The following is a 23,800-nucleotide window of genomic DNA, read 5'->3' on the forward strand; positions in this document are numbered from 1 at the left end:
CTGCTGGGCATGGTGGTACACACCTTTAATTCCAGCACTCAAGAGGCAGAGGCAGGTGGATCTCTGTGAGTTTGAGGCCAACCTGGTCTACATAGCTAGTTCTAGGACAGCCAAGGATACACAAAGAAACCCTGTCTTGAAAAAACAACAACAACAACAACCACGGAAGAAAGACAAACAAAGGGGCAAAGGCCAGAGAGTCAGGGGGCCAGGGGGTCAGGGGGCCAGGGGGTCAGGGGGCCAGGGGGTCAGGGGTCAGGGGTCAGGGGTCTGGCTCCTGCTATGTCTAGGCAAGAAAGATCAATTTAAACTGGGGTAGTCAAATAGAAAAGGACTGGTTGGGTTGGCAAGAGTTGGAGACAGATGATGCGGGGCTGAGGGGAGGGGAGGAGAGGGGGAAGAAGAATGGGGTGTGCAGCTTTCTGTTTGGGCAATTAGGTAGGCAGATGGTGGTGTCATTCACCGACTGAGAAGGGAAAAGAAGAGGAAAAACAGGTCTGGGAGTTCAGTTTTGGAGCTGATGTTATGAGTGAGTGCCTGAGGAATGTCTGGAAAGGGATGTGATGTTGATATTGAGGTTATGGGCTAGGGCTCAGACCTCATTTCCCCTCACTCACCAAAATCCAGGCAGAGTTTCCGCCAACTCAGAAAATAATGTATATACAGCTCCTCCCTGCAACTAGACCCCTCCTCCCCAAGTTGGCCACAGCCCCTTTTAAACATTCAGATATCAAGTCAGATGTCACCTAAACAGAAAATCCTTCCCCAGGATCCAAGCTACAGTCAGTGTCCGGACAGCTAAAGATTCACATTGGTCTGATTTTGTCATGACGGTATTGCATAACATCAACTTCCAGAGGAAGGAGGGAGAGAAGAAAAGTTGGCTAACAGATACAAAACTGAGGTTAGAAAGAAAGAATAAACACTTGTTACTATAGGGTTGCTATAGGTTACTATAATAAACAATAACTCATATATTTCAAAATTGTTAGGAGAAGGCTCGGTTGGTAGAGTTTGTGTACAAGCTTGAAGACCTCAATTCCATCCTCAGAACCCATGTAAAGGTGAAAGGAGAGAAGTGACTCCCCCAAGGCTGTACTCAGACCTCCACACGTGTGCTGTGGCACTCACGCCCCACACACATCATACACATACACAAAATAATAATAGATACATAATTTAATTTAAAAATGAAAACAAAATGGAAGGTTCCTGAGTACTGACACACAAAGTTGATATCTAGCCTATACACACACACCACACACACACACACACACACACACACACACACACACACACACAAAGGAGGAAAAGGAGAAAAATTTTTAATATTCTCACCAAAAAAAAAAAAAAGCATGTGAGGTAAGGGATATGCTAACTGTCCTGACTAGATCATAGAATACATGAAATTTCAAGCATCAATAACAAATAAAAAAATGGTAAGCTTCCAGAAACTCAGTACACATAACAATGAACATTGATTTCTCACCCAGGGGTCTGTGGGTCAGCTGGGTCAGGCTAGGCTCCAAGCTTTGGATCATGCACAGTTGCCTCACATGTCTGTTCATCTTATGTCCAGCTGAAGGACTCCCTGATGCCTGGTGTTCTCATGGCCAAGGACAATTGCTCAAGAGGTGGAAAGGGAAACACTCAGTGACTTGGAGGAGCTAGCTGCTGCCACTTCCACGCATATTCTTTTGGCCCAAGCAAGTCACATGACTAGGTGCAGTATCAACAGGGTGAGGAAGTATACGCCTCTCGAACTGGGGAGGGTTAGGTGAAGTAAATATTTGCTGAGCAATAATATAATCTACCAAATGACCCCAATTCTTTTTTTTTTTCTCCTAGAGAGCCACAACACAGAGCAACACATCCCTATGGAAATACTGTCTTCTATGAATGAACAGAGAAAATGTGCCTTTTAAAGCAAGAAGATTCTCTCCACTCTTCAAATGAGGAACCTGAGGATCAAGAAAGGGAAGTGACTGGCCCCACAGCCATAGAAACCAGCCTGTCTGGCTCCTGTTCTGTCTCCTACATATAAGGAATTATGCAGCAAAAACACTAATTTCTTGGTAATCAAGGCCATATTACTCACCCTGTCCTCTCACGGAGGCTTGGTGAACAGGTATAGAACCATTCTGCAAGAGAGGTCTTTTGCTGATTCAGTCTCAGATCTCACTCAGAATCCAGGTAGTACTTTGGTTCGTCATTTCCAGTTTCCCAAGCCCCAAATGCTAAGTGTGTGTTGAATGGATGAGTCATCCATACTGTGAAATTTTAACTGCTGCTTACGTGTTCTGTGAATTCTGTGTTCTGTCCCACAGGGGCCTACCCTAAGGTACAGACAGTTAGTGAACCTGAAGTCTCAAACACACAGTGAGCTAAAAAGTGAGAGACAGAGGCCTAGGAAATGTTTAGAAGGTCATGAATCAGATAAGCAATCAGTAACTCTTTTGAATTGGGGTTACTTAAGACTTTAAACTGCTTTTAGGTTTGTGTATTGTGTAAATAGCTCAGTGAATACAGTTTGCTTCTATAGGTATGAATTCAGGTGTGTTTCTGCTTGAATAGGCTACAATCAGAAACGGGTGTGGCATAAGGATCCAATGGGTATTTCCCATCTGGAAATATTTTCAAGTTTATACTAGCGTGCAAAAAGCAATTACTTGTTTGTTGGTTGGGAAACTCTTGAAAATCCTCCTCCTCCATAATCTACTCCTACACATTTGCCTGAAGCCTGTTTTCAGAAACAGAGTCAACTTCTAACCACTCCTCCAGTGGCCAAGGAAGGCAGTGAGTACCTACCATGTGCCAAGTGCTGAGTGAGCCACCAGGGTGACAGGCGGGGAAACAGGTGGTGTCCAAAGTCGGCTAGGCCCACATTCATCCCATAGCTGACATGGATGGCACTGGACCATGAGCCAGACAGCGTGCTAAGTGCTCCTCATGGATTATCACGTTTAATCCTTGCAACAAGTTGATGAGGTAGGCGCTATTATTACACTGCTTTAGAGCTGCGGAAACCAAAGTGCAGAGAGGCAAAGGAAATTGCCCAAGGTCACATAACTAGCAGATGGCAGAACTGACATTTGACTCTGGGGCCTGTGCTCTAAAATGCTCCCCTACACTGCTTCCTATTAAGAACTCGCCCACATTCCTGGGGCGGGCGTTAAGTGGTAGAGTCAGAAATCACAGCAGAAACCCTCATCGACCAGGAAACACTGTGCTCTGAATTGATAAGTCACCTTTCTTCCTTCCAACCCTCCTCATTTCTGGATGCTACACTAATATGCTGGGGACCTTGGGGGGTCCCCCTGAGCCTCCTTTTTCAACCAAGAAGAACATTCCTTACCCTGAGAAAGTTGTAGGGGGCTCATTTTAGAAGATGGCTCCTCCTATCAAACATGGTAGACACTCAAGATATATCTGTGTGCTTCCTGATTTCTAGGATTGGGTGTAGTTAGCTAAGTAGTTCTAGGAGTGAATCCACCCAACAGTCTCAATAGCTAGTGATGTGCTGGGGGGCAGGGGCAGGAAAAGGCCAGAGGCGTGCACTGGGTAAAATGTCAAGGGCTGCGAGTGCCCACAGAACTCAGTTGAGGGAACACTGGAATAAACAATCCCCAGAAGGAGGCAGCTTGGTTCGTCACCTTTCCTGTTTTTCCAGCTTGGCCCAATTCCAAAACCTCATCTTAATCTTGTCAGGATTTTGGCCCTCTGCCCCAGGAAGGAGCCGCCAGGAGGCTTAACACGAGCCAAGTCTTCAAGGAAGTGATGTCTTTTGTGGGTCAAGAGAAAGCAAAGCGAGCAGCTTTCTGGAAGGGAGAAGGTGGCAAGGACAGAAGCAGGCAAGGGCCAGCTAGCCAACTTCCCCTGGAACAGCGCAAAGGCTGCGGTTTCGAATGAGGCAAGGTTTACCGACGGTGTCGCTGGCAGAGCTGGGGGTAGCAGTATGTACTGTGGACTGCATGGACTAGCTGCTTACCCACAGAGTAGCCTTCTCTCCTCATTCCCTCCAACTTCTTCCAGAAACAGCTCTCTCTGCCTGCACTGGGGACTTCAGAACACAGGTGTGGCTCCCATAGGCGCTGGAAGAGGACACAATGGCTGTAAAGACATTAGTGCAAAGATTTTAGCTGTATTTTTTTTTCAGTTACTTTTCCTATTATGCTAATAGACCCTGACAAAAGCAATTTAAAAGAGAAAGGGTTTTTTAGGGGAGAAGACTCACAATTTTCGGGTACAGTCTATCACAACAGGGAAGTCCTGGTAGCAGAAGAGTAAGGCAGCTGGACACACATCAGCAGTCAAAAAAATAAAGGAGACGATTGCTTATTCTTATCTGTTTCTCCTTTTTATATTGTCCAGGATTCCGTCCCAGATAATGGTACCACCCACAGTGGGTGGATCTTCCCAACTCAGTTAACCAAATCAAGATAATCCCTCCCAGGCATGCCCAGAGGCCTGTCTCTAAATGAATTCTAGATCTCATAAGATAACAACTGACAATAAAGTCACACTGGCCATGTGGGAACTGGTGATGAGACCCTTTGAAGGAGTTAGCACGTCCCAAGCACCTACTGCATGTCTGTGCAGTGCAGGGCACTTTTAACCTGGTGTGTCACCTCACCAGCTCACTAGCCTTGAGAAGATTACACCCTCATTTTGTAGATGAGTCACCTGGAGGAGACAGTTCCTTTTCAACTCTACTCATAACTGCCACCCAAGTCCCAAACCAGGCTATCCACTTTATCTTGAACATGCCCATTTGAGTACCCCTCATATTTCTGGAACTCTGAGCTGTCCTGAACTTAGCATCTTCCCCTCCCACCAATTTCTGGTTCCCAATCACAGCTTCCATACTCAGAGTCACAATCATCAGCCTTCATCTACCCATTTCCAAATAGAAGCCTGGACCGTGGGTCCAACCTCTGATTCTCTCTCCCAGACATAGACTTTGCTCTGCTCTGAGATTTGCAGCATAGTTAGGAATTCATGTTAATGAAATTAATTTTAATAACATTTAAATCCAAGTTTCCAAAATACTGTTGTTATTCCAACATGTAATCAATGCAAAAATTATTGACGTTTTGGGGCTGGAGGATGGCTCAGCAGTTAAAAGTTCAGTTCCCAGAACCCCCATGACAGCTCACAACCATCCATAACTCCCCAGTTCCAGGTGATCCAGTACTCTATTCTGGCCTCTTCAAAGATACCATGTACACAGTGCACAGACACATATGCAGGCAAAATAGTCATATGTGTGCAATAGAAATAAATACATTTTTAAGCATTACTGACATTTTAAACCTGTGTTTATCTTACACTCATTGCTGGTCTTGATTTGGATAGTCCAGTAACACCACAAGCCAGTGGGTCCCAGATTTAACAACACATCTTTAAAGAATGTTTGAAGCTGGCTGACCTGTTTCCTGTTCTGGGGGACAGTAATTTTGAGAAATATTCTAAGCATTCTGCAGGGGGAAAACAGTAGTTTAAGTCAAATAAGTATTGAAAACAATGGTAACAAAGTGAAACTGTGTTTTCTACTTTAAGGATCTTCCAGAGTCCTCTTTGTGCTCATGTAAAATGTGATACTAGAAACAGAACAGAAAGCATGTAGCATTTCCCTCAACTTATCTGAGCTCAGAGTTCTGTTTTCAGAAAACATTTCTGAGGACTGGTGTCCAGAGGAGCACACTCTTGCAAGTGTGGTTTGAGACATATCCTTGACACAGTAGGTCCCACAATCCCCAAAGAAAGAACTCGGAACTCAAGGAACCACCTCAGGTATCCCTGTCCTTGAAACATGACTACTGAATTGACATATTCTGGAAGCTAGAGAGGACGGGACTGGAATTGGTTGGCAAAAGTTCCAGCATATTTGAGTTTAAAAAAAAAAAAAAAAGAGGCATGTATGTACACGGGGTGTGTGTGTGTGTGTGTGTGTGTGTGTGTGTGTGTGTGTGTGTGTTTAAATTGTTTAAAACTAAAATGAGAGGATGGGGAGATGACTCTACTGATAGGATTTTTAAACGTAAAAGGGATAAAGGGCTGGTGCCTAAGCATGAGGACATGGCTTTGAATCCTCAGTACTCATGTAAAAAGCTGGACATGGCAGCATGTGTCTATAATCCAATTGCTGGGGAGAGGAACATTGTAGTCTTTAACGTTAGACAGACAGTTGAGCTGAATGGGTGAGCTCCAGATTCAGTAAGAGACTCTGTCTCAAAAAATAAGATTGATGCACACAAACTAGGGATAGAGAGATGACTCAGCAAGTAAGAGCACTTGCTGCTCTTCCAGAAGACCCAGGTTCTATTTCCAGCACCCACATGCCAGCTCAGAACCATCTATAACTCTAGTTTCAGAGAATCCAAGGCCCTCTTCTGGCTCTTAGGGCACACACATATGTATGTGATGCACAGACATATGGCAAAACATCCATCCATACAATAAAAATAAAATCACCTAAAACTAAGTTACTTGAGTGGTCTAGCCAATTCAATAGGTGATCTTGTGAGATGAAGGTTTCTTGCATCACTAAGAGTAGCCAAAGCTCCAGTGTCTTGTCAGGTAGATAGGAAGCTCCTCCCAGAGTCTCTAGTTTCCCCTTTTCAGAACCTTAGGTGGGGAAAAAGCAGTAGTGGGGAAAAAGCAGTAGTGGGAAAAGAGCTTGAAGGTCAGAGGAAGTGATCAGAAATGGTCTGGGCCCTTTCCTAAGAGCAGAGTAGGGGCCGGGAGTGGTGGCGCACACCTTTAATCCCAGCACTCAGGAGGTGGATTTTTGTTAATTTGAGGCTAGCCTGGTCTACAGAGTGAGTTCCAGGACAGCCAGGGTTATGTAGAGATCCTGTCTCAAAAACACAAGAACACACTAGAATTCTGGAGGCTCCAGAGCAAGATCAATTTGTAGCCCAAGTTCCTCTGAGGCTCCAGACTCTTGGTTCAATCCAGGGGACTCTTGATCCATTATCCCAGTCATCTGGTCACTGACAAATCAGATCAGTCATGATCTCTCACAGACCACCGTGTGTCTGGGTGGTGGTCGGGAAGATGTCTCTTTTGAAATTGCACCAGTGGGTCCAAACCAGGCAAGGCCCATTTCTGCTGTGGAAGTCATCAGAATAGTGGTCACCCTTGGGGTTTTGTGGTAGGGAGGAAGCAGAGGGAGGGGCTCCCAGTGCTGTCAACATTTAACTTTTTTTATTGTGTATAGGTTGTAAAGGTGTTCAGTTTGTGAAATGTATCAAGCTATACATGTTTATTCCCTCTCTGTCTTTCTGTCTCTGTCTCTATGTGAGTGTGTGTGTGTGTGTGTGTATATGTGTGTGTGTGTATGTGCGTGTGTAGGTACATGTGTACCCAGCACCCATGTAGAGGTCAGAGGACAGCTTTCAGTATGTTAGTTCTCTCCTTCCACCTTGCTTTTAACGCAGGGTCTCTCTCAGTTATTTCTGATATTGGGCTGCACACTGGTCTGAGAGTTGTTTGATTCTCCTGTTTGCCATCAGAAAGCTGGTGTTACAGACCTGTACCATCACAACTGTCTTTTCTATTTTTTCTTTCATAGGGTCTCACTATGTAGTCCTGACTGTCCTGGAATTCACTATGTAGACCAGGCTGTCCTCAAAATCACAGAGATCCTCTTGCCTCTGCCGAGTACTGGGATTAAAAGTATGTACCACCGCCGGGTGGCGGCGGCGGCGGCGGCGGCGGCGGCGGCGGCGGCGGCGGCGGCGGCGGCACACGCCTTTAATCCCAGCACTCGGGAGGCAGAGCCATGCGGATCTCTGTGAGTTCAAGGCTAGCCTGGGCTACCAAGTGAGTTCCAGGAAAAGGCGCAAAGCTACACAGAGAAACCCTGTCTCAAAAAACCAAAAAAAAAAAAAAGTATGTACCACCATGTCAGCTCTCACATCTTTTTGTGTGTGTGGGCAGCAGGGATTGAGTTAAGGTCACCAGGCCATTTCCCCATCCTGAGTCCATTTTTATGTGTAGTTTTTCATATTACATATTGACAGACTTTCATAAATTGCTTTTGTGTTGATAAACTGCACTAACCAACTAAGAGAAAAATCATGTGACTGATAAACCCAAGTAAAACTTAACAGACTAGGCTGAGATTTGAGCTGGGGAGATTTGAGGGAGTTAATCACCAGCCAGGTGGTTTTCCCATACAGTATGTTGCTGGCTAAAGGGCAGCTAAAGGTTAGTTGTACTGCAGAAAGGTCCACAACCATCAAAATCCAGAGAGAAGAAGGAACTGAACTGGCTACCCTAGTGCATCCAGGAGCCCACAGGAATTACACGCAGATGTACCTGCAAGCTGGGGCCTCTCTGAATTGGATTCTGTGTCCACATGCCTATCACAGACCCTAGCACAGAGTAAGACACTCAGCTAGCTGTCTTCTTCCTTCTTAGATTTAAATGGTGACTTGGGAACCAGAAAGGCCCACTGTGAAAAGGACTGCTGTGTCTCATTCAGGGCCAGCAAGGATCACAGAGGCAAGCAAAGCTGGGCTGAGAATGGAAGGGGAAATGAAACCCTGCCACAGCTCACATGTGCTCAAGCAAAGAAGCCACCTGCGGTCAGTTGAAGTGTGGCTGGGGTAGAGAGGGTGCTAGAGCAGTGGGGGTAGTAAAGACGGGAGAGCTCAGGTGGGGATGGGGGCAATCAAAGATAACAGCAGCTAAGAATAACAAGCAATATGTCATAGGGTGAGGGCAGCGTAGGTCTAGGGTAGGGAGAAGGTGACTCTCAGGTGGTAGACTCAAGAGATCAAAGAAAACAGCGGCTAATAAACTACAGCCTTTGAGCAGAAGAAAGAAACTCTTGACTTGGAACTGAGGCACTGGCAAAGCATGTAGCTCAGCAGTTCTCTCATCTGGAAGATTGAGACTATAATAGTTCCTTCCTCTTGGGGTCATTGAGAGGATGAAGTCAACTGATGCATGCAATATGTACAGCGGAGCACAGCCAGGTGTGTGGCTACTCAGGAGGCTGAGACAGGAGGATTGCTTGAGTCCAGAAGTACACAGTCAGCTTGAGTGGCAGAGCAAGAAACCTACCTCAAAAATAAAATATTGTATAAATCTTGTAGTTTGCTGTAAATAAACAATACGTGTTGATAATTAGAAGAAACTTCTGGCTTCTGAAAGAAGCTGAGGTAGACCATCTGGAGGGCCAGCAACAACCAGAAATCCAAAGGGGAGGAAAGCAAGAGAGACACCCCCAGAGGAGGGACTCTGACTCCAGGAACACATGCATGTCTATGCAAAGTGCTATGTTTAGGCATACCATATATATAGTAGAATATATGTATAGGCATATCATATTCTGGGAGGAAGATGGCCCATAGTATATTAGCTTCTCAGAGGACCTGATGGCACATGTGCATATACACATTTTTAAACTACTTAGTCTAAAAAAAGGAAGCAAATGAGACAAGAGGCCCACACACATGCATGAATGGATGTCTATGAACCCAGGACATGCAGTAGGGGTAAAGAAAGCAGCAAAAGAAACAGAAGGCTTAGAGAACCAAGCCAACTTGTAGTGGGATTGGATAGGAATTAGCTCAGCTATCATGAAGCCCTGAGAAGGTTCACAGGGGCTGTTTACTGAAGTTTGAATGAGTTAGTGGATGGGCATGTAGGAGAACTGCATTTCTGAGGGAGGGGGGATAATAAAGACCCTGGCTATGTTTCTGTCCTGCTTGACACATTAGAAGTTTATTGGTAACCCAGCCTAGTCTTCAGGAGCAAGTTCCAGGACAGGCAGGGCTACACAGAGAAACTCTGTCTCAGAAAGCAAATAAACAAACAAAAAATAACTTTACTGCTGATCATAATTTATTTATTCTTTCAGTAAATGTTATTTGAGCACCCTACATGTGCAGGCACTGCCATAGATGGTAGAAGTTTAGCATTAAGATATGTAAGACTAGCCAGGCGGTGTTGGCACACGCCTTTAATCCCAGAGCCAGGCGGATCTCTGTGAGTTCAAGGCCAGCCTGATCTACAGAGTGAGATCCAGGACAGGCACCAAAAAATACAGAGAAACCCTGTCTTAAACCACCCCCCAGCAAAAAAAGATATGTAATACTAGAGATATTCTTCCATTTATGAAGTGCTTGCTTGGTGTGCTCAAAGTCCAGAGTTTGATTCCCTAGCACCACATAAACCTGAAGTGATGGAGAACCAAAGCAATCTGAGAACTCGGGAGATGGAGGCAGGAGGATCAGAAGTTGAAGATCATCCTAGGGTGCAAAAGGGGCTCAAGGACAGCCGTGGTTACATGAGACCCTACTTCAAAAATGAAACAGCCAGGTGGTGGTGGTGGTGGCGGCGGCGGCGGCGGCGGCGGCGGCGGCGGCGGCGGTGGCGCACACCTTTAAACCCAGCACTCAGAAGGCAGAGGCAGGCAGATCTCTGAATTTGAGGCCAGCCTGGTCTACAGAGCAAGTTCTGAGACAGCCAGGACAGTTACACAGAGAAACCCTGTCTCAAAAACAAAAACAACACCAAAACAAACAAACAACAACAAAAAAACCCAAAACCAGTCTTCAAAAAGATTACATCTTATGGACAGACACAGTGACTCCACCTTTAATCTTAGCATTCTGGAGGCCGGGCTAGAGGCAGGCCGATCTCTGTAAGTCCCAGGCCAGGCTGGGACGTATTGAGTTCTAGGTCAGCTACGGCTATATAGTGAGACCCTGTCTTAAAAACAAAGAGGAAGATTACAATGTAGTTGAGGGAAGTGTATGAAAAGCAATAAACAAACATGTAAAATATTTAGATATATTTAAGCACCTGGGTGAGAATGCAGGAGTGATGGGTAAGAAGAACTAAGTCATTATAATCTCAAACAGAGTAGTTACGAACAGTGTCACTGCAAACAGGATGAAAGAGAAAGGGGACTGGGACATGGAGATGTCTGAGGAAAAGAGGTTGTAGGCAAAAGTATCCCCAAATGCAAGGGGCCCAGGCTGGTGGGCAAGCAAGTCAGCGATCCATGCAGGGATCCAGGTGGCTAGTAGACAGTGTTAGCAGATGGATGTCAAATAAGGCTGAGAGGGAAGCAGGTAGAGCAGGTCTGGAAGACTGCCATGAAGACTTTGACTTTACTCTAAGTGAAATGGGAATCCCTAGAGAACCGTAAGTAGCAGTGTGGGGATGCTGCATTCTGAAAGGAGCACTCTGATTCAAAGGATCACTTGTTCTGATGTGGGCATGGACCAGAGGGAGGAGCACAGATGCACAGTACACCATTGGGAGGCTCCTGCATTACACACCTCCAGTGGAGATGATGGAGATTTGGGTTAATGAGGAAGCAAAGAGAACGGTGAGAGATTTTTCAGCATTTGAGCATTTGAAGTGATATAAACAAATTTGTTGACAGATTAGTTAGCACCAAGCACCAAGGACGGCTCCAGGTTTTTGCCTGAGCCATTAACAACCATAGGGAAGACTAGGAAGGAACAGGTTTTGGAGGAAAGAGAAGTTTGACTTGGGGCACATTATACTTAAGAAGCACATGAAAATCCAAACGGAAATGCTGGCTAAGCAGCTGAATATCCACATCTATGAGCAGGGCTCTGGTTATAAACTATAGACTTCTCAGTACTGGTACTCAGAGTGGTAGGAACGAAGGGATCAATGGCACAAAGAGCAAAGCAGATCTGAGTTAAGCCCTGGACCTCGCCAACATCCAGAGCTGGTCGGCTCGTCTGCTTTTAGTTTGCTCCTAGATGTAGACATTCTACAAAGATTTGTGCAAATATGCTGGGCGGTGGTGGCGCACACTTTTAATCCCAGCACTCAGGAGGCAGAGCCAGGCGGATCTCTGTGAGTTCGAGGCCAGCCTGATCTACAGAGCGAGATCCAGGACAGGCAGGGCTACACAGAGAAACCCTGTCTCGAAAATTAAAAAATTGAACAAGGAGAAGAAGAAGGAGGAGGAGGAGGAGGAGGAGGAGGAGGAGGAGGAGGAGAAGAAGAAGAAGAAGAAGAAGAAGAAGAAGAAGAAGAAGAAGAAGAAGAAGAAGAAAGATTTGTGCAAATACATTCCTAGTGTTCTGTTTCCTGGTTCTGAACACAAATATATAAGAAAAATAAATAAATTACAAATAATTGTGTTGACATTAAAAAACAAAGCGGAAGAGCCGTGGTCAAGGTTATTCAGGGTCATTGGGGGAATTTGGAGACCATAGCCTTGTCTTTTTTCCATCAAGTATGTAAGGCTGGATTCCCTGTCCTGGGGGCTCTCTTACGAGGTTCCAGAAGTCCATGTTGTAATTGATAGGTTACTCCATCTATCTCTTCTCCCTCCAGGTGGAGGGGAGGTGGCTGTGGTGAATTCTGATCCAGAGTAGTACCAGCAGGGTCTGACATCAAACAGCCATGGAGATATGTCAGAGTAACTTAACTTCATTGCAGAAGCCGACAAAGGAACATCTATCTATCTTCCTGGCTTCTGAGTGTCTTTCTCCAGATTCACTGCCAGAGCCCACTGCTGGTACCCAAAGCCAGAGTCCTGAAAAATAGAGATGTCTTCTGCAGACCCTTTGGCAGAAAAATATCTTTAGGACTCTGGAAGATAAGCCATCCTGAAAAACTAGTCCTCTGAGTCAATCCTCAAGTGATTTCCTGGGGCTAGAGGCACAGAGTCATGAGAGTGAGGTTGGAAGCAGAGTGTGGCTTTTTAGAGACAAAGAAGGCTGTCTCCTTCAAAGGGATGTGTCTACTCTAACTGACCCAGAATTCCTGGTATTAACTGGGCTAGCGCTTTTTCAAGGTTGGTTGGGATGATCCAATAGCTCTGAACTAGAAATCAGCAGACGCTCTTTGTTTGTTTCTTTCTCTTTTTTTTGGTTTTTCGAGACAGGGTTTCTCTGTGTAGCTTTTGCGCCTTTCTCTCTCTCTCTCTCTCTCTCTCTCTCTCTCTCTCTCTCTCTCTCTCTCTCTCTGCCTCTCTCTGTCTCTCTGTCTCTCCCTCTGTCTCTCTCTCTGTCTCTCTCTCTCTCTCTCTCTCTCTCACACACACACACACACACATATACACACACACCCTTTCTCAGCCCCAGGCTACTCCAGTTACTACTGCATTACATTCCTCCCTGTTTATAGGGAAACCTTCTGAACTACTTGTCTAAACTTGCTGCCTCCACTTCCTGATCTTCTACTCACTTACCAACCCAGGCCCATCCCTAAAATAAGGCTGTGCTTCCAGGCTCTCCCAATGACCTCATCTACTCGGATTACTTCAGGTATTACTTCAATGCGTCAACTTCCAGTCCCTCTCCTGAGCTCCAAAGCCATGTGTCCTGCTGCCTACCAGATGTCCTGACTCAGCTAAAACACAATCGTTTTAAGCTCTGCAGAGGCAGAGCTGAATTCATCATCTTTTTCTCAAACCAAGTTGTTCTGGCTAGTGTTATGTCAACCTGACACAAGCTATAGTCATCTAAGAGGAAGGAACTTCAATTGAGAAAATGCCGCTATAAGATGGGGCTGTAGGCAAGCCTGTACAGCATTTCTTTCCTTACTTTTTTTTTTTTTTTTTTCATATTTTCAAGACAAGGTTTCTCTTTGTAGCCCTTGTTGTCATGGAACTCACTTTGTAGACCAAGCTGACCTCGAACTCATAGAGATCCATCTACCTCTGCCTCCTGAGTGTTGGGATTAAAGGCACAAGCAACCACTCCTGGCCTGCATGTTCTTAGTAATTGATGTGGGAGGGTATAGTCCATTGTGGGTGGAGCCACCCCTAGGCTGGTGGTCCTGGGTTCTGTAAGAAAGCAGGCTGAGCAAGCCATAGGGAGCAAGCCAGTAAGCAGCACCCCTCCATGGCTTCTGCGCCAGTTCCTGCCTTCAGGTTCCTTCTCAGTTTGAGCTCCTGTCCTGACTTCCTTCAGTGATGAACAGTGATGTGGAAGCATGAGCCAAATAAACCCTTGCCTCCCCAACTTGCTTTTGGTCACGGTGTTTTGTTACAGCAATAGCAGCCCTAACTAAGATAAAGATCAACTCCCAGTATTCCTTGTTCTTGTGACTTGTACCTCCAACCTCATCCTTCACTCCTCCCCATCTCTTTCCTAGACAAATATAATCAATCACTGACATCAACCCTAAGCTATGAATACCACCTTCCACTGCCAGTTTCTCCCAATCCTCATGACTGTTTTGCTGATCAGGGCCACCAACATCATTTGTGTATGTTTGGAGAGGAGGGTTTGTGTGCACATGTGTGTATAAAGGTGACAGTCATGTCAGGAGTCTTACTCAATCACTCTCATGTTTCTTTTCGTTTTGTTTGTTTGTTGGTTTTAGTTCTGAGACAGGGTCTTTCGCTGAACCTGGTGCTTTACTAGATTGGCTGGGCATCCCGCTGCAGGATCATTCTGGGTCTGTTCCCTGGAGCCCTAGACATGTGCTTCCACACGCAGCATATTTTACATGACTGCTGGGGGATCAAACTCAGATTCTTGTGCTTGTCACAAGCCCTTTATTACCTGAACCGTCTCCTCAGCCAACATCATTATTTTTGCTTACATGAAAACAACCACCTTCCTAAGGTCCTTCTTCAAATCTACTTTTCATTCTATAGGGAACATTATCTATAATGCATATTGATTATGTTTCTCTGTTGATGTGAGGACAAACTGCTAATCCCTAATCCAATTCAAGAAATCCTACATGAGTTGGGCCGTTTTCACTGATCCAGCCTTCTATCAGTCTACTTTTCTGTGCCAATAATGAAATATTACAGACTGAGTAACCTTATAAAGAAGAGAGGCTTGGCTGGGCAGGGCAGTAGCGGCCCACGCCTTTAATCTCAGTATTCCAGCTCTCAGGAGGCAGAGGCCAGCCTGGTCTTCAGAGAAAGTTCCAGGACAGTCAGGGCTACACAGAGAAACCTTGTCTTAAAAAACCAAAATAAGTAAATAAATATCAATGATGAAATTTAACCCACTTGCCATCTTACAACAAGTCTTGGGGACTCTTAAATTCTATCCAAACTCTAGGTCCCATCTCTCACACCCCATCCTGATACTCCACTCCCAGCCATACTGAATATCCAGGAACGCCCCCAAAGCTCACAACTCTCTCGAGTTTCCAAGTCTTTCCCACCAGTCTCCTTGGCTTCCAGTGATCAATTTCCTCACACACCAATTTTTTTTTGTTTGTTTGTTTTTTGAGACAGGGTTTCTCCCTGTAGTTTTGGTGTCTGTCCTGGATCTCGCTCTGTAGCCCAGGCTGGCCTTGAACTCACAGAGATCTGCCTGGCTCTGCCTCCTGAGTGCTGGGGTTAAAGGTGTGCGCCACACCAACTTTTAACCTGCTAACTTCTGTATCTACCTCCAGGCCTGAGCGCAAATGTCACTTTTGGATCAGGGCTCCTCTAAAGGACTTCACAACAAACATACAGCATTTCCCCCTACAGCATAACAAGTATTTGTTCGCTTGTCTGTCTTATCTACCACATCTGTACTCCTTCAGAACAGGCACCAGGCAACTCTAGTTCACAACTTAATTCTTCGTTCTAGGTATAGTACTTGGCTCACTGGTTTTTGTTTGTTGGTGTTTATCTGAGAGGAGGGGGAGAGAGGGAGGGAGGGTGCTGCATGAATCCTAAATGGTTTTATAATAAAAACCTGGAGCCAGGTATCAGGGTGAAAGCTGAAAAATCATAGAAGCAGAGCAAGCCACAGGCACCACCTCCTACCTCACCAACTCCTCAGTCTGAAAGAGCCAGAGTTCCTGTCTCCTCCTGCCTCATATTCCTTTCTCTGCCCAGCCTTATCACTTCCTGTCTCAACCTTCCCAGTACTGGGATTAAAGGTGTGTGATCCCAAGTGCTAGAATCAAAGGTGTGTGCCCCCGCTGCCTGGCTCTGTTTCTCTTTTAGACTGGATTAATCTCGTGTAGCCCAGTGTGGCTTGAACTCACAGAGATCCACAAGGATCTCTGCCTCTGCCTCCTGAGTGCTAGGATTAAAGGTGTTTCCACCACTGCCCGACCTCTGTGGCTAACTCTGTGGCTGGCTCTGTCCTCTGATCTTCAGGCAAGCTTTATTTCTTAGATTACAAACAATATATCACCACAGGAGGAAGGAAGGGAGGGAGAGAGGGAGAGAAAAAGAGAGCAAGCTTAGTGAAGGGGCAGGATGTAATGAAAATTGGGCAGGAGGAGGTAGGTAACTTTTGAAGAATGTCTTGGTAGATTCCACAGAGATAATAGCTACATATGGTGTGTGGAGAACAGGACTAAGCATTAACTCAAGAGGACACAAGGTTCTGAGCCCGAGACCTGCGCAGGGCCAACGGAGAGACAAGGAAAGCTCAGGGAGAATTCAGGACCTGAGGGCTGTGGGATTACATAAGTAAATATTTCAAAAGGAGTCAAGACTAGAGACATGCATTTGAGAGGCTACCTGTGGAAGTCGACATAGGGGCTATAAAGCTCCCACGAGGGAATCCATAAGGAGAAGAGAATGCTACTGATAACAAGCTGGGAAGAGAGCTCAGCTGGAAAAAACGCTGCCTCCTAAGTGTGAGGACCTGAATTTGTGTGCCCAGAACCCTGATATAATGGCACACTTAGAACAAGAGGGTCTCCCACCCAGTCATTGCCTGTCCAAATATCTCCATAAAGGGGAGGGGAACAGTGACCTAAAGACTTGGGAAAGCAGCATAGGTATTCAGGGGCTGGGCTTCAAGGGCGGCTTAACATACGGATAAAATGAAGGAAGTACTAGGAACTGCTCCAAGTTGCTGCAAGGATTTAGTAAGACAAACCTCAGAGGCACTTAGCATAGGAAAGATATCAGAGTAAGCAATCAATCAATGGGAGGTATCTGGTTTTATTTTATTTGCTGTTGTAGCCATGTCTGGTCTGGCACTCACTATGTAGACCAGGCTGGCCTTGAACTGACAGAGAACTGTCTGCCTCTGCCTCCCGAATGCTGGGACTAAAGGTGTGTGCTATCTCGCCTTGTTTTTGAAATACTGGGTTTTTTGTTTGTTTGTTTGTTTGATTGTTTTTGTTTTTTAACAATAACAAGGTCAAGGAGGGCATCAGGAAGAAGGGAGCAAGTAAAGCGAATGCTATAGGAACTTCTGTAGAAAAAGATGTCCCTTACAGTAGCCAGGCTCCTGACAGGGTCAGAGGAGGGGGTGATAGAGGACTTGGAGGGTCTGTGACAGGGGAACAAGAAAGGATGATGTTTTCAAAATCTGGCCCTGACTTAGCTGTCACCATTTGGTTGTTAAGTGGGACTGCTACTTCTTTTTTTTTCTTCTCCTGAGGAGTCACGCTGAGTCAGCTTTGGCTTTCTCTAGCTCCCAGAATCTTTGGGTGTTTTCTGGAATCCCGGTGCTTGCCTCTCTACCTCCCACTGCCTGCTGCTTCTCTAGCTGGAAGCAGTTAGACCCACACAGCAGCCGGATGACCCAACTGGCCGCACACCCTTTGAGGAGAGTCAGCAAAAGCTGCTGTCACACCTGCCCTGTGTGCTCCTGTGTGACTGTAGATGGGCCAAAATCCTCCTGTCTCCTTTATAATTCACTTTCCAGGCCCATTCCAAATGACCTGCTGTGGTTAGTATAATGACCCCAGGAGGTCTCCCAGCTAATCTCCCCGGCTCCATTGTCAACTCCACTGAACTGTCCACCACCCATGCTCATGGTTTTCACACCGTGTTTAAACTTACCTCTCCTTGCTGTAGCTCCACTGTTCTGGGGAGGGTCCTTCCACCTTCCCAGGCTCCTTCTGTCTCATAGCTTTACATTGATTTTCTCTTCCATTGTGATCTAAAGCTATTTATGCCTATAATCCTTAGGGTACCCGTTGAGGAATGTGAATTTCTCATTTTTTTATTTTATTTTATTTTATTTTATTTTATTTTATTTTATTTTATTTTTTTGGTTTCTCTGTGTAGCTTTGCGCCTTTCCTGGATCTCGCTCTGTAGACCAGGCTGGCCTCGAACTCACAAAGATCCGCCTGGCTCTGCCTCCCGAGTGCTGGGATTAAAGGCCTGCGCCACCACTGCCCGGCAAGTAACATGTATTTTCTTCTTATTTATTTATTTATTATTTATTTATTTATTTGTTATGTACACAGAAGAGGGCACCAGATCTCATTACAGATGGTTGTGAGGCACCATGTGGGTGCTGGGAATTGAACTCAGGACCTCTGGAAGAATAGTCGGTGCTCTTAACCTCTGAGTCATCTCTCCAGCCCCCTGAATTTCTCATTATTACATTAGAACTTTGTCCAAAATGAAGACTGGGTTTTGTTTGTATCTGTACTTACATGGCTTAGCATAGGACCGGTCTACCTCGTAGTATCAACAATACTCCCATTCCTTAGGGAATAGTGGTTAAACGAATTAATACTCTTATCACAGCAGAGATGTTTTGTAGAAGGAAGACAACAGATGGCTTGGGCCTGTGACCTCAGTGCTCTGGGAGGTTGAGGCAGGAGGACGTAGAAAGATAATGGAAATACACAAGTCCTACCCTCCACCCTGAGCTACGTGGCAGACTCCTACATCCTAGCTACCTGAAGTCTGCTCATTGTGCAGTTCAGGCTTGGATCCTTCTCATTGGCCTTTCCTTTTAATTAGACAATTGTCAACCTTTGCTGAGCAGCTGTTGTAGTACCAGCAGACAGCAGGACATTTCTTGTTGCTACTGGGATCAACAGCATGAAAGTCTTCCATGGATCACCAAGCAGATTCTATTTTGAGTGTGTCCTGTGGAGGCCCAAATTACTCAGGGTTCAAGAATCTGAGCTTGCTTTACCCAGCAGGGCTGCATAAGGGGATGGATTGACCACGTGCGTGGTTACCAGGTGTTTGGAAGGGTCTGTACTTGGTTGTGCAGTGTGCTTTGATCTAGCAGGGGGGTGGTCTTTTGCCCCGCCCCTTGGCATTGTTTTAAAAAGCCCTTTTGAAGAGGCAGAAGGGGCCTTTGGGTATTGACCCAGGTCCTCCCAAAGATATCCTGTTTCTGTCTTTCTCCTCTTCACTAACTTTCTATCGAATATTTTCTTATCCCTCTCTTCTCCTCATAGGAACTCTTGAAAAGGTGGAAGCTGGCCTCCCACAGTGTCCAAATCTTAACAGGGCAGTAGATCTCTAGGCAAGGCATTATGACAAGGGGGAACTGTTAGAAAACACTGTTTCAGAGAACCAGTGAAGCCAAGCACCTTGATACCAAGAATGTCAGGAAGGCTGAGTGTGGTGGTGCATGTCAGTATTAAATCCAGCACTTGGGAGAGTCAGGGCAGTGGATCAGGAGTTCAGAGCTAGCTATAACAGTGAGTTCAAGACCAACCTGGGCTACATGAGACCCTATCTCAAAAAGTTAAAAACAAAACAAACAAAGTTAAAAACAACAAATATATTTTTAAGATGTTAGGAGGAGAGCCGGGTGGTGGTAGTGCACACCTTTAATCCCAGCACTTGGGAGGCAGAGCCAGGCAGATCTCTGTGAGTTCGAGGCCAGCCTGGGCTACAGTGTAAGCTCCAGGAAAGGTGCAAAGCTACACAGAGAAACCCTGTCTCTAAAACAAAACAAAACAAAACAAAACAAAACAAAACAAAACAAAACAAAACAAAAGTGTCAGGAGGGGTATCTGGGTCCTGTAACATGAAGATCCTAGGTGGGGGTCAAAAGCACAGCTGAGGCCTTGAAAGTTTCCTGATTTGAGCATAGACTGGGGTTAAATATTAGTCATATGATCCACTATAGCTTACTGAAACAAAAGGAGCAATGTATTTAAGGATACCACAAAGGCATCACACATCATAATGAAGCAGAATCCACATCCCTGAACATCATCAGGGTCTTTTCTCTGCCTCTTAGCACTCCCCTCAACCTCTCCCAGCTTCCTCTGGCTTTGACAAAAAGTGCTGTTCCTTAACTTACACACTACAGACCTAGTAGTAAGAAGAGAGACCACACTACTTTTTTCTCAAGTCTAAAGCCTCAAGGAATTTAAGCTGAGTGGTTCAGTTTAGGCCATGCATGACAACCATCAAAGAGGAACCACAGCACATTTGTGGCTGTCTATATGGTCCCTACAGAACCTTGTGCATCTGAGGGAAAGTCCTTGGAAAGCAGAAGTTGTTTAGGCATCGTCACGAGTGTTTAAATCTGGAAGACAAAAGTTGGATCAGGTTTAATAAAACCAATCCAAGAAGCAAACAGACATGGTCTGAATCTTGAGCAGCCTCCCAGATCCAGTGTCCTGAGTCCATTCATTCCAAAGGAGGCCTAATCTCAAGCAGCAGGTGAGGGGAGTGTGGTTCTATGTTTAAAGATATTTTAGAGGGACAGTGGTGGCACACACCTTTAATCCCAATACTCAGAAGGCAGAGGCAGGCAAATCTCTGAGTTTGAGGCCAGCCTGGTCTACAGACTATCTCAAAAACAAAACAAACAAAAAAAGAGATGTTCTGTCTCACTAGTCAGGGACTGGAGAGATGGCTCAGTAGTTAAGGGCATTGGCTACTCTTCCAAAAGACACAGGTTTAATTCCCACCACTCATATGGCAGCTCATAAAGATCTATAACTACAGTTCCAGGGAATCTGGCACCTCTCACACAGACTTACATGCAGGCAAAATACTAATGCACATGAAAAATAAATAAATTGAAAAGAAAAAGTCATTTTGGAAACTCTGCATGCCTCTGCCATCTTTGTTTGTTTGTTTTTGCTTTTTCGAGACAGATTTTCTCTGTGTAGTTTTGGTGCCTGTCCTGGAGCTTGCTCTGTAGCCCAGGCTGGCCTCGAACTCACAGAGATCCGCCTGGCTCTACCTCCTGAGTGCTGGGATTAAAGGCGTGCGCCACTGCTGGCCGGCCACCTCTGCCATCTTTAAAAGAATCATATAGGCGTGGACATATTGCCAACATATTCAAGCAGAACTCTGAGGAAAGATCTGTTTAATGTTAAATCATAATGATGTATGCATTTATGTGTGGTGTGTTTCTTTTGCTGTAACATCTATAAATCATCCACCGTTCACAAGTCATGCTTTGGAGACAGACCTATATCATCATCTTTCATCTGCTAGTTATTTTTACAGAGGCTGAGATGGTCATCAATGAACAGTCTTGAGTCAAAGCAGTATTTCCCAAACCTCATATATATTTGCCTTTGACCTTCCTGGAGTATGTCTTATATTCCCTCTCTGTACCATTTCTGGATTTTTAAGACAGTCTCATTGTGTAGTCCTGGTTGGCCTGAAACTCACTATGCTAGGCTGGCCTCAAACTCACAAAGATCCCCTTGTCTCTACCTGCTGAGTAGTGAGTTAATTAAAGGTGTGGGCCACCACACCCAGCTGGATATTTTTATTTAAAATTAATCACCCAACATTTTTTTTAAAATCTTTAACCCAAACAGTTATTACCGTGTGTTTCATGTGGTAGTTAAGTTTTTTTTCATACATATTAAAATAGATACACATCAGTTAAAATGTAAATGTTGGTCTGTGTAGGACCAAAAGTCCTCTCAAGCATTATGACCATGTGTAGGATCATTGGTTGAGGAAGACAGAGAGTGGCCATGTGGACATTGCTTGCCAAACATAGAGGCAGAGACATTTAGTTTGTGACCAGATGATGGCTAGTCATGACTGTGCCTAGTGTACTACCCTTGATACATCCTTCCGGGGCTTGCATTCTGTCTCCATGCCTATCTGGTCTTCCTGGGAGGGACCTGAAAGGCAAATGAAGATTATTCCAAGTCACCAGGGGCTGGAAGCCAAAGCAGGGGAAGATGGCACCGTTTTTCTTGAAGGTTGAATGATCTCAGCATAACTGCAGTATACACGTGGTAGCCAGATGCCTCCCCTGCTGGTCTGGGATTGCTTTTGACTTGGGTAGGCTATGAGGACAGACACTAAGCCAGGCAAAATTGGCTCTGGCATAATGGCTGCAGAGAAAAGAGCATTGGCATCAGGCAGACCCGAGTTTCAATAAAACTGGATGATACATATTATCTACATGCCCTCAAACAAGGTCTTTTTGTTTGGGCTAGTCTATTAAACACAATTATCACTATTGTCCTGTTGAAGAAACTGGAATTCAGAGAGGTTACACAATTTGTCCAAGGTCACACAGCTAATAGGAAAGCAGAATTCAAAATTAAGCTGGGTTAACTTCTAAGTGTGGGCTCTTAGTATTGGTGAAATTATTAAGGCCACTCCACGTAGTTAAAGGGAGATTTATTTAATGGCGTAACTTACAAATTAAGGGATAGGTAGGTCGCGGGGTCTGGGGAAGGTGTATCGCAGTCCAGCGGTGTTCTCTGGAGCTCTGCTTGGTCCACCTCCACTATCCAGGGTCCCGACCCAGAGAGAGCGCCCGCAGATCCAGATCTCAGGTCCCCAGGCGCCTCCCTTGGCCCCGCCTTGTAGGCGTGACAGTTGCCGAAGTCTCAATGGGGGTTGGAACTTCCAGATCAAAGCTGGAATGGCTACCCACTACACTTAGGCACTGCATTACTCTGCTTGCTTTCACTTACTGACTAGGACCCCTTCTGTCAGAGGACCTGTTGCTGAGTCCTGGGGACTAAGTGCTAAACAAGATTGGCAAGTCCTCACTCTCACTGCCTTGCATTATGTAGAGAAGACAGACAAAAAAAAGTCGCTAACTCCCCTATAAGTAATTTAGCGATTGTGACGTGTTATAAAAGGAGAGATACTTTATGAGAGGCATAAGTGATCTGCAGGTGGAAAACACGCGCGTGTGTGTGTCACTTCTAGGTAATATTTGGATTGAGTTTTTTTATTTTTTGAGACAGGGTTTCTCTGTGTAGCTTTGGCGCCTTTTCCTGGAATTCACTCTGTAGCCCAGGCTGGCCTTGAACTCACAGAGATCCGCCTGCCTCTGCCTCCTAAGTGCTGGGATTAAAGGTGCGTGCCACTGCCGCCCGGCTGGGTTGAGTTTTGAAGCATTCACAAGAATTAACCCCAAGTGTTTATCACTCAATGCATTTATGAACATTTTTCGAATTTATATTTTGCAGTACTGGAGATTGAGCCAGGGTGATGAGTTCAGCCTGAGATGTGCTTGTGAGGCACCTGAGTGTTGATGTTACTTGTGATTCAAAGTCACTTATCCCTAAGACAGCTTGATAGGAGTAGGCGGTCCACACCTAGGACCGTGAGGATTCAGGGCAAGCCTTCCAGTATGGTGCTCCCTAAATGATAGTTCTCCCTTTACCTCTCTCCCAATAGCATGCTCGGGGTACAACCCTGGATAGAACCGGGACCCATTTACCTGAAGGTCCAATTCCCTTTGGTCTGGAACATCAGCGCTCTCACATCAGCGTAATTCCTGGCTCACAGTAGATGCTCAATATACATTTGTAGAATGAATGAATGCAGCTGGCCCTTGTGACAGGAATATATGTATGAGTCTGTAAACTGGAGCTAAACTTAATTGCAAAAGTTAAAATAATTAAAAAAAAAATGGGTGTGAAGTAATCCAGAAGTCTGAGGTCTGGACAATGGCTGGGAGGAGACTCCAGCAATACGCCTTAGGGACGGTGGTGAACTAAAATCCCCGCAGCCAAGGTATGCACAGATCGAGCTTCTCCGGCTCCAGAGATGCGGAAGCTGGAGACTCGGTCCCTGCCTGGTCCAGCTGGGTCCCGCCGCGGCCTTTAAAGGCCTACCACGTGGTCGCGCCGGTGTCCCGGGTCCAAAGGCGGTGCCCGCGCTGCGCCTGCGCACTGCCCAGAGCCAGTGTACCGCCTCGGAGAACGCGAGCC

Source organism: Peromyscus californicus, unplaced genomic scaffold (genome assembly GCF_007827085.1).
Source record: "Peromyscus californicus insignis strain IS unplaced genomic scaffold, ASM782708v3 Scaffold_7__1_contigs__length_154581171, whole genome shotgun sequence".
NCBI classification, from domain to species: Eukaryota; Metazoa; Chordata; class Mammalia; order Rodentia; family Cricetidae; genus Peromyscus; species Peromyscus californicus.